The sequence below is a fragment of the Lepus europaeus genome, chromosome 17 (genome assembly GCF_033115175.1).
Source record: "Lepus europaeus isolate LE1 chromosome 17, mLepTim1.pri, whole genome shotgun sequence".
Lineage (NCBI taxonomy): Eukaryota > Metazoa > Chordata > Mammalia > Lagomorpha > Leporidae > Lepus > Lepus europaeus.
This window is the reverse complement of record NC_084843.1, coordinates 66643376-66655382: the sequence shown is the minus strand read 5'-3', so window position 1 is coordinate 66655382 and position 12007 is coordinate 66643376. Positions and strand designations below refer to the sequence as shown.

General features: G+C 45.4%; 1 protein-coding gene across 2 annotated transcripts in view; it reads left to right on the top strand.

The window, feature by feature from the left end:
• The window catches only part of KCNMA1 (potassium calcium-activated channel subfamily M alpha 1), a 782784-nt gene that overhangs the window by 86172 nt on the left and 684605 nt on the right, over nucleotides 1–12007 (top strand). The gene's annotated exons all lie outside the window — the stretch shown is intronic.

The following is a 12007-nucleotide window of genomic DNA, read 5'->3' as shown; positions in this document are numbered from 1 at the left end:
TCTGTGGTGTGAAACCCTCTTAGGAGACTTTCCCAAGGAACCCAACTATTAGGAGCTCCCTCCAAATGGAATTTAGAGGTTAGCAAATAGATAAGTGCATATTAAAACGTCACGATTCCGTTTCCATTCATCGTTTGGTGACTTCTTCGTGAGTTGGAACAAATGCAATCTTTTTACCGTACCTTTTGCACCTGCTGTGGGATCCCCTGAGGAGGACGAAGGCTGGAGAGGTGAGGTCACGGTGCTTCTTAGCTAGGGACCGGGATTAAACTTGTTGGCTTTGTGCCCAGAAAGCTGAGTCGGTGTCATTGTTTAGGAGGTAAAGAAAGGTGGTGTTGGGTTCAATACAGTGTATGATTTTGTAGCAGAGTAAGTTGCAAACACAGGCTCTGGATTGAACTGGAACATGAGCTGAAGTGTCTCTGTCTGCTACATCGGAGTGCCTCGGTTCTATATCCAGCTCTGACTCCTGACTCCAGCTTCCTGCTCGTGCAGACCCTGGGGGCCAGCAGGGATGGCTGCAGGACTTGGGTGTCTGCCACTCATGTGGCAAACCTGGGTTGAGTTTCCAGTTCCTGGCTTTGGTCTGGCCTAGTCCTGGCTATTGCAGGCATTTGGAGGATGAATTAGCAGATGCAAGCTGTTTATTTGTTTCTCTATTTCTCAAATAAAAAAAAAATTAAAACTTGATCGTTTAAAAAATAATCACTACAAATAATTTAAACAATCGTAAAATTCAGATAAGAAATTTCAGAAATTCCTTGATATCTTACCACCCAAAAATCATCAGTGTGAGAATTAGTAGGAAATTGCTAAAGAATCTTTCTGTGGATATGTGTGTATGCACACACGTGCATGCAATCCTTGATGTATGATGGGATTATATCCAGATAAACCCATTGTATCTTGAAAAGGTCCTAAATCTAAATGCATTTAATATACCTAGCCTATCAAATATCATAGTTTAGTATGACCTAGGTTTTAAAGAAAGTTTTTGTGTATTTGCGAGGTGCAGAGAGAGAGAGAGAGAGAGAGAGAGAGAGAAAGAGAACTCCCTTCTGCTAGTTCACTTCCCAGATAGCCACAATGGCTGGATCTGGGCTGAGCTGAAGCCAAGAGCTTGGAACTCAATCTAGTCTCCTATGCAGGCAGAAGCCCAACTACTTTAGCCATCATCCCCATCCTGCTGGGTCTGTATTAGCAGGAAGCTGAAGTTAGAAGCTGGAGACTGGCCTTGAACCCAGGTACTCGGATATGGGATGTGACCTTAACCAATAGCTAAATGCCTGCCCTAGCTTACCCTACTTTAAATGTGCTCAAAATATTTATATTATCCTATAGTTGAGCAAAAATCATTGAACACAAGCCTTCTTTTATAATAAAGAGTTGAACAGCCATGTGATTTATTGAATATTTGTATCCAAAAATGTCTGGCAATGTAGTACACCATAGAGTATTGATGGCTTTTCTCATGATCAGAGGCCTGAGCAGGGACTGCCCAGCCTCTGTGGCCATGCTCATGTGAACACAGATCACATATCACCGGCCAGGGAAAAAGACCCACATTCAAAATTCAAAGTACAGTTTCTACTGCATGTGTATCACTTTTGTGTTATTGTAAAGCTGAAAAATCCCTAAATGGAGCTATGATTAGGGACTGTGTGTACGCTTGTGTGTGTGCACATGTGTGCGTGCTTGTGCGTGTGTATGGTGGGACAAGGAGCTTTACAAGTCCTGTTTCGTTCACCCTCACCGCACTCCTCATCTCTAGAAGTTGGTGGCGTAGGGTATGCCAGTTCCGGTTCCTTGTTTGGTTACTGCTCATTTGTCTCCTTTGTAGTTTGCTTTTGTTTTGCCTAATTATGCATCAGGACAGAGAATTATTGTGGCGTGGCTGCGCCCTGCTGTCTCCAAAAGCATCCTTCAGAATCGTTTTAGAAAATATGGTTTCCCAGGCTCAACCCAGATATGTGGACCCAGATTGCCCTTGCCGGCAGAGAAATCAGTATTTTCACAAAGTTTCCAAGATAATGCCAGCAATCAGCCAGCTAGGATCCATTTTTAAGTTTCCCCTATGATTCTTCCCACCCCTAAGATTCTGTGATTCATGTGTTCTCTGTGAGAAGCAGAGAGGAGGTGTTAGCACAGGGACTCTGTCAGATGTTCCCATGCGTGGCTTCCCCTCACCATGTGGAGGAACGGGTCACACCCCACCCCGTATTCTAATGACTTCTTTTTTGAGTTGTAGGTAGGAGGCTCCTTGGCCCATTTGGGCTGCTGTAGCAAAAATACCCTAGGTCTTGTGACTTACACACATCAGACGTTTGCTTTTCACAACTGTGGAGGTTGGGAAGTCCAGATCAAGGTGCCGGGGGTTTCTGGTGAGGACCCACCTACTTCCTAAGTGGCATTCCTCAGGGACCAGGTGGCTTCGTCAGGGAGCTAATCCCATTCATGAGAATAGGGATTTCAACATATGGATTTGGCTAGGTGGGGTGGGCAGAGGCATAAACAGGCAGACCATGGCCCGGGGATGAGGCTATAGGGTCATCTGATCCCCGCTTCCTACAGGGACCTAGAAGTAGCTTTTATCTTTCAGCAAACTTGCCCTCAAGTTTGTGTATGGAGAAGTTGTTCTCAACTCTCAATTAGAATCATGTTGGATGCTTTTAAAGCATTGGTGGTGAGCCTCACCCCTGGACATATGGTGTTAATTGTTCTGGGCTGGGTTCCAGACCCTGGCCTTGTCTGAGGTGTTCCATCCGTGTCCTCCCAGGATTGAGAAGCAATGTGCGGTTCTTCCTTATTTCTTTAGTGTCCCACAACCCATTCTCCACTTTCCTTATTCATATCCAAGATTTGGCTATGGAGCATGCATTTTCCACCTGCCATATGCTTCCCCAGGTGATGAGACTTAGAACAACAGCCTTTTATGGCTGTGAGGATGAGCACTGGAGTAATAGAAACCCAAATGTGGATCCTCTTTCTGCCTCTGCTTCCTCTGTAGCCTTACTTCTCTGGTCCTTGGTCATCTTCTGCAAAAGAGGAATTTCTCATCTACCTTGCATCGTTTCGAGGACCAAAGTTAGTTCCCAAAGATGTCACTTACATGTCACACTGGTTTTATTTTGATTAGTGATTGCTTGGTATATTCTTTCTTTATTATTAACTCTTTAGTAGGGCTTTGTTTTAGATATAAGTCTTGTAATCATCAAATAATTGAATTTTGTTTAACTTTTTAAATCCAAGCTAGTAATCTCTGTCTTTTAGCAGGTAAATTTAATCCATTTATGTTTATTATAATCGCTGGTATGATATTTGAGTTTTACCTGCTCTTTAGTTACCCTTTTCTTTGCTCTTCTTTCTTCCTTTATTGTCTTATATGGAAGAGATTAGCTCCATAGCTTCTGCCCGATTCCTTTGTCCGCAAACTGTAGGTCATACTCTAGTCTGTTAGTGATCACTCTTAAATTTTCAGCATACATACTTATCCATTAATTTTTCTAGAAACATTAAAGTGATACAATATTTTTACTGAAATGTGTGTAAAGCATCCAGTATGTCTGTCAGTCTTTAAAATGATAATAAATCCTACGTAGTGTGCTGCTCTTATTACTGCCAATACTATACTTAGTATTATGGTTTTATCCAGAGAGCCATGAGACTTTTTTTTATCTGTAAGTACATGGTCTATAAGCTGAACACTTTGAAAATTATCCAGAAGAAATTCTAGTCTGAACAGTGCCAGCTTTTTCTCAATGGAGGGACTGTTAGGCAAGTCAGCCTTGTTTTTTGATGCATTTTGCCTGTAGACTCCTGATAGTCTATTTTCGGGTAGGTTTACCCATTTGTAAGCCGTTCCACTGAATTTTTCAGTGGGATAAATCTGGTGAAGTACATAGCACATAGGAGGTGCTTAATAGTTGCTGACTTTCATTTGCACTGTGAACTGAACTTTTATTTATTTATTTATTTGAAAGTCAGAGTTACACACAGAGAGAAGAAAGGCAGAGAGAGAGAGAGAGAGAGAGAGAGAGAGAGAGAGATGTCTTCCATCCGATGGTTCACTCCCCAATTGACTGCAATGGCCAGGATTGTGCTGATCAAAGCCAGGAGCCAGGAGCTCCTTCTGGGTCTCCCATGCTGGTGCAGGAGCCCAAGGACTTGGGCCATCTTCTGCTGCTTTCCCAGGCCACAGCAGAGCTGGATTGTAAGAGGAGCAGCTGGGACTCGAATCGGCACCCATGTGGGATGCTGGCGTTTCAGGCCAGAGCATTAACCTGCTGTGCCACAGTGCCAGCTCCCATGTGAACTGAACTTTTTTTTTTTTGACAGGCAGAGTTATTCAGAGAGAGAGAGAGAGAGAGACAGAGACAGAGACAGAGAGAAAGGTCTTCCTTCCGTTGGTTCACTCCCCAAATGTCCGCTATGGCTGGCACGCTGCACCAATCTGAAGCCAGGAGCCAGGTGCTTCTCCTGGTCTCCCATGGGGTGCAGGGCCCAAGCACTTGGGCCATCCTCCACTGCACTCCCGGGCCACAGCAGAGAGCTGGACTGGAAGAGGGGCAACCGGGACAGAATCTGGCGCCCCGACCGGGACTAGAACCTGGGGTGCTGGCACCGCAGGCGGAGGATTAACCTAGTGAGCCACGGAGCCGGCTGTGAACTGAACTTTTAAAACATCCTAGCCTGGGTCCCTCTGGCTCTTGGCCCCCTGGGAGCCAGTTTTGGGTCCCTCTGGCTCTTGACCCAGAGCTGCTGTGGACTGAGTGTGGATGTGAATGCTCTGATGCCCTTGTCTGGGGCACAGCTTGGTGGGGGGGGGGGGTAGGGGGAACAATCCAGGGCTGTGAAACTGATGATGATAATTTTTTGGTACACTTTATTTATTTATTTGAAAGTCAGAGATATAAAGAGCGAGAGACATAGTGATCCGTCGTCTGCCGTTTCATCCCCAAGTGCCGCAATGGCTGGAGCTGGGCCAGGTTGAAGCCAGGAGCTGAAAACTCAGTCTAGATCTTCCACGTGGGTGGCAGAGACTCAGCCACCTGAGCCATCACCTGCTGCCTCCCAGAACGCACGTTAGCGGGAAGCCAGCACTGGGAGCATAGCCAGGGCTTGAACCCAGGCACTCTAATATAGGCATGTGGGCATCCCAAGGGGCCTCTTAACCACTGTGCCAAATGCCCGCCCTGGTCCTGATGGTTTGGGGAGAAATTATTTGTGGTTGTGGGGATGCTGTGAGGGAGGGTGGCTCCAGATGGAGGTAGGTGTAGAGCCGAGCTTGGCTGGCTGGGGTTGTTTTGCACAACATATTGATCTCATCCTTGGGGTGAGAGAAAAGGAGCGGCCGCTCCTCACTGCTTTCCTAGAGCGGCGGGTGGGAGAGGCCGGGTGGGAGGCTGTGGCCCCCTCAGCTGGCTTTTTTTAGATGTACCATCCGGTACGGCCACTGTACTCGCTCTGCTTATCGGCAGATTAGGAAGCAGGGCTGGGCTGGGGGCAAGCCGTGCTCTGCTTTTCCTCGGCAGTGTTAGCCCGTGTTGGTGGATGGTGCAGGTACTCTGGGGGGGGGGCACCCCATGCCGGGGCCCACAGACCAGGCCCACAGACAGTCCTCAAACAGAAAACCAGAGCTGGGACTCCGCCCTCGGTTCCGCAGTGCCAGGGTCATTGTCAGGGGCTAGGAGGAGGGTGGAGCCCTCTGGGGAGCAGTGGTCCTGCCAGAGCCGTGCTCCATCCTTGAGTACGGGACAGAGGTCCGGTCTCCAGGCCTCGGTGCTGTCTCTGTAGGTGGTCCCGGGCCACTTACTTCTCCTGTGTGTGTGCTTTCTAACCTGTGATGCAGGAATTGCAGGTCTCTCAGTTGGGTGAGGGTCAGGAGCCGTGAGGGGGTTTTCATCCCACTCCATCGGGTGGGCAACCAGCTGGCAGGGGTGTGTCTGTGTGGAGAACGCGGAACAGTGACTCCTGCGTGTGCTCACTCACGGGGAGCTGGGGGAAAGGCAGCTGAGAGAGTGGCTTTGCTGGCTGTCAAGGGGAGAGGCAGCGACAGAGAAGAGGGCTCCTCAGGGCTATGGATGCTTCCTGCCCTGGGCGGGGGAGCTGGCAGATGGACCATCTGAGTCTCAGAGGCCCCGGCCTCTTCCCCAGGACACCCCTAGACCAACCAGCTGGTCCTGGCATCCGTCCAGTCCCGCCTGTAGATGCAGGAGCACAAGCAGCAGCATGAGGGAGACAGGTCCTGCACGGGAGGAGGGAGCTGCCGGCAGGGCCGCCCAGCCTTGCGGGGAACTCGTGCAAACAGGACGTCCTTGTTAGCCTCGTGCTAACCCCTGCTCGTGCAGCGTCCACCTGACCCGTGTCCTCCCAGCCGATCCCTCACAGGCAGAGACCGATCAGGTCAGGTTGCTTTTGTGGAGCTGGAGCGGGGTCCAGAGGCCCTCTGTTGCGTCGGGATTTCACCTTTGAGCTCTAAGCTTGTGGGGGCATCTCAGGGGCTCATGGAAGAGGGCCCAGGGTGGGGGCGTGTGCACGTGGGGGCGCCAGACTGGGGGCTCTAGGCTAGCCGTGAGGATCGGCTTCACGTTAGCCCTAGAGTTGATGCTGGCTCTCTAAGACACACTTAAAGAGACTGAGGTCCAGAGAGGCCAGGCGACTTTTCCAAGGCCATCCAGCAGGTAAGCAGTGGAGCTGGGATTCTGGCCCAGATCTGCCTGACTCAGGGATGAGTGAAACCCAAGGGAGGCTGAAAAGACCCGGGTACAGGGGACACTGGACTGCTACCGTGGCCAAAGGGCTTGATGGGGACCCCTGGCCCACAAGAGTAAGGTGGGTTTTCCTGAGGGCTGGTGGCCATGAGAAAGTGTGAGTGTATGTGGGCGTGCATACAGGGTTGGGGTATAGTCAGCATATAGAGTGTGTGTGTATAGTGTATGTGAGTGGGGGTTGTATTGTGTGTAGGGTATATGAGTGTATGCATAGAGTGAGAATGTGGAGTTTACGAGTATGTAAGTGTAGGGTGTGTGCATAGGGTAGGTGGATGTGTGGGTACATGTGTGCGTGTGTAGACCGAGTAGAGGGGGTGTATGTGGATTCTACGTGGGTGCATGTGTAGAGGGAGTGTGCAGAATATGTATCAGTGTGTGTACACGATAGAGTGTGAGTGGGCATGGCTGTGTGTGGGGTATGTGAGTATGTGGAGTGTGTGAGTATGTACAGGGAGTATGGGTGTGTGATGAGTATGTGAATATGAATAGTGTGTGGGTGTGTATGAGTGTGAGTGTGTATATGGAGAGTAGGTATGTGGAGTGCATGAGAGTGTGTGTATATGAGTGTGAGTGTGTGTATATGGAGAGGTGGTGTGTAGAGTGCGTGAGTGTGTATATATGAGTTTGAGTGTGTGTATATGAGTGAGTGTGTGTGTGTAGAGGGCTCACCACAGGCCCTGTGTCACCAGCAGCTTGCTCATCCAATACTGTAGCAGGCCGGGAACCAATTCTGTTCCCGCACACCCTTGCCAACATCTCAGGGTGAGGGAGCGCCATGAAGAATGTACATGGCTCGCAGAGCAGCGGCTATGTTTTATGGTCCGAATGGCCCATTGTGATGATTTGGGTGACAGTAGGGCCAGCGTTGCCACCAAGATTCTAATGGCTCCTTAGGAGCTGTTATATTCTTTTTTTTTTTTTTTTTTTTTTTTTTTTTTTAATTAAACTTTTATTTAATGAATATAAATTTCCAAAGTATAGCTTGTGGGTTACAATGGCTTCCCCCCTCCCATAACCTCCCTTCCGCCCGCAACCCTCCCCCCTCCCGCTCCCTTTCTCCCTCCATTCGTGTAAAGATTCATTTTCAATTCTTTTTGTATACAGAAGATCAGTTTAGTATATATTAGGTAAAGATTTCAACATTTTGCCCATATAGCAACATCAAGTGAAAAAACTACCATTGGATTACTAATTATAGCATTAAATAGCAATGTACAGCACATTAAAGACAGAGATCCTACATAATTTTTTTTCAAAATAATTAATTTTCTATGCCATTTCCATTTTAACACCAGGTTGTTTTTTTTTTTTTCATTTCCAATTCTCTTTATATACAGAAGATCACTTCAGTATATAATTAGCAAAGACCTCATCAGTCTGCGCCCACACAGAAACGCAAAGTATAAAAATACTGTTTCAGTACCAGTCGTAGCATCACTTGGCTTTAGACGACACATTGGGGACAGATCCCGCATGGGGTGTAAGTACACAGTGACTCCTGTTGCTGACTTAACAATTTGACACTCCTGTTCATGGCGTCAGTAATCTCCCTGGGCTCTAGTCATGAGTTGCAAGGGCTATGGAAGCCTTTAGGGTTCGCTGACTTTGATCTTATTCCGATAGGGTCATAGTCAAAGTGGATGTTCTCTCCTCCCTTCGGAGAAGGGTACCTCCTTCTTTGATGGCCCCGTTCTTTCCACTGGGATCTCACTCACAGAGATCATTCACTTAGGTCTTTTTTTTTTTTTTCCCATGGTATCTTGGCTTTCCATGCCTGCTATACTCTCATGGGCTCTTCAGCCAGATCTGAATGCCTTGAGGGCTGATTCTGAGGCCGGAGTGTTGTTTAGGACATCTGCCATCCTATGAGTCTGCTGTGTATCCCACTTCCCATGTTGGATCTTTCTCTCCCTTTTTGATTCTATCAGTATTAGCAGATACTTATCTTGTTTGTGTGATCTCTTTGACTCTTAGACCTATCAGAGCTATCAATTGTGAGCTGAAATTGATCACTTGGACTAGTGCGATGGCATTGGTACATGCCATCTTGATGGAATTGTGTTGGAATCCCCTGTACATTTCTAACTCCCCCATTTGCAGCCAGTCCGATTGAGCATGTTCCTAATTGTTTACCTCCTCCCTCTCTTTTTCCACTCTTAGATTTAACAGGGATCACTTTTCAGTTAAAATTTAAACACCTGAGAATAATTGTGTGTTAATTACTGAGTTCAACCAATAGTACTAGAACAACAACAACAACAACGAATACTAAAAAGGATAGAGTATTACATTGTACATCTAAAGTCAGGACAGGAGCTGATCAGTTCATTGTTGCTTATAGTGTCCATTTCACTTAACAGGTTTTCTCTTTGGCGCTCAGTTGTCACCGATCAGGGAAAACAAATGAAATTTGTCTCTTTGGGACTGGCTTAATTCACTCAGCATGATGTTTTCCAGATTGCTCCATCTTGTTGCAAATGACTGGGTTTCATTGTTTCTTACTGCTGTATAGTATTCTATGGAGTACATGTCCCATAATTTCTTTATCCAGTCTACTGTTGATGGGCATTTGGGTTGGTTCCAGGTCTTAGCTATTGTGAATTGAGCTGCAATAAACATTAATGTGCAGATGGCTTTTTTATTTGCCAAATTAAATTCCTTTGGGTAAATTCCAAGGAGTGGGATGGCTGGGTTGTATGGTAGGGTTATATTCAGGTTTCTGAGGAATCTCCAGACAGACTTCCATAGTGGCTTAACCAGTTTGCATTCCCACCAACAGTGGGTTAGTGTCCCTTTTTCCCCACATCCTCTCCAGCATCTGTTGTTGGTAGATTTCTGAATGTGAGCTATTCTCACCGGGGTGAGATGGAACCTCATTGTGGTTTTGATTTGCATTTCTCTGATTGCTAGTGATCTTGAACATTTTTTCATGTGTCTGTTGGCCATTTGGATTTCCTCTTTCGAAAAATGTCTATTGAGGTCCTTGGCCCATCTCTTAAGTGGGTTGTTTGTTTTGTTGTTGTGGTTTTTCTTGATTTCTTTGTAGATTCTGGTTATCAATCCTTTATCTGTAGTATAATTTGCGAATATTTTTTCCCATTCTGTTGGTTGCCTCTTCACTTTCCTGACTGTTTCTTTCGAGGTACAGAAGCTTCTCAATTTGATGCAATCCCAAATGTTAATTTTGGTTTTGACTGCCTGTGCTTTTGGAGTATTTTCCAGGAAGTCTTTGCCTGTGCCTATATCTTGCAGGGTTTCTCCAATGCTCTCTAATAATTTGATGGTTTCGGGTCGTAGATTTAAGTCTTTAATCCATGTTGAATGAATTTTTGTGTAAGGTGATAGGTATGGGTCTTGCTTCAAGCTTCTGCACGTGGAAATCCAATTTTCCCAGCACCATTTATTGAATAGACTGTCCTTATTCCAGGGATTAGATTTGGATCTTTGGTCAAATATAAGTTGGCTGTAGATGTTTGGATTGATTTCTGGTGTTTCTATTCTGTTCCATTGGTCTATCCATCTGTTTCTGTACCAGTACCATGCTGTTTTGATAACAACTGCCCTGTAGTATGTCCTAAAATCAGGTATTGTGATGCCTCCGGCTTTGTTTTTGTTGTACAGGATTGCTTTGGCTATTCGAGGTCTTCTGTGTTTCCATATGAATTTCAGCATCATTTTTTCTAGATCTGTGAAGAAGGTCTTCGGGATCTTGATGGGTATTGCATTGAATGTATAAATTGCTTTTGGGAGGATAGACATTTTGATGATGTTGATTCTTCCAATCCATGAGCATGGAAGATTTCTCCATTTTTTGGTATCCTCTTCTATTTCTTTCTGTAAGGTTTTGTAGTTTTCATCGTAGAGATCTTTAACGTCTTTGGTTAAGTTTATTCCAAGGTATTTGATTGTTTTTGTAGCTATTGTGAATGGGATTGATTTTAGAAGTTCTTCCTCAGCCGTGGCATTGCCTGTGTATACAAAGGCTGTTGATTTTTGTGCATTGATTTTATATCCTGCTACTTTGCCAAACTCTTCGATGAGTTCCAGCAGTCTCTTAGTAGAGTTCTTTGGGTCCCCTAAATAAAGAATCATATCATCTGCAAAGAGGGATAGTTTGAGTTCTTCCTTCCCAATTTGTATCCCTTTAATTTCTTTTTCTTGCCTAATAGCTCTGGCCAAAACTTCCAGAACTATATTGAATAGCAGTGGTGAGAGAGGGCATCCCTGTCTGGTACCAGATTTCAGTGGAAATGCTTCCAACCTTTCCCCGTTCAATAGGATGTTGGCCGTGGGTTTTTCATATATTGCTTTGATTGTATTAAGGAATGTTCCTTCCATACCCAGTTTGCTTAGAGTTTTCATCATGAAAGGGTGTTGTATTTTATCAAATGCTTTCTCTGCGTCTATTGAGAGAATCATATGGTTTTTCTTCTGCAGTCTGTTAATGTAGTGTATTACGTTGATTGTTTTGCGAATGTTGAACCATCCCTGCATACCGGGGATGAATCCCACTTGGTCTGGGTGGATGATCTTTCTGATGTGTTGTTGCATTCTATTGGCCAGAATTTTATTGAGAATTTTTGCATCTATGTTCATCAGGGATATTGGTCTGTAATTCTCTTTCAGTGTTGCGTCTCTTTCTGGCTTAGGAATTAAGGTGATGGTGGCTTCATAGAAGGAATTTGGGAGGATTCCCTCTTTTTCGATTGCTCTGAATAGTTTGAGAAGAATTGGAGTTAGTTCTTCTCTAAATGTCTGGTAGAACTCCGCAGTGAATCCATCTGGCCCTGGGCTTTTCTTTGTTGGGAGGGCCTTTATTACTGTTTCAATTTCTGTGTCAGTTATTGGTCTGTTTAGGTTTTCTATGTCTTCCTGGCTCAATTTAGGGAGGTTGTATGTGTCCAAGAATCTGTCCATGTCTGATAGATTTTCTTGTTTGCTGGCATACAAGTCCTTGTAGTAATTTCTGATGATTCTTTTTATTTCTGTGGCGTCTGTTGTTACGTTTCCCATTTCATCTCTGATCCTATTGATTTGGGTCTTTTCTCTTCTTTTTTTAGTTAGTTGGGCCAATGGGGTGTCAATTTTGTTTATTTTTTCAAAAAACCAGCTCCTCGTTTGGCTGATTTTTTGTAATGTTTTTTTGGATTCAATCTTGTTGATTTCTTCTCGGATTTTAATTATTTCTCTTCTCCTACTGGGTTTGGGTTTGGTTTGCTGCAGATTTTCTAGATCCT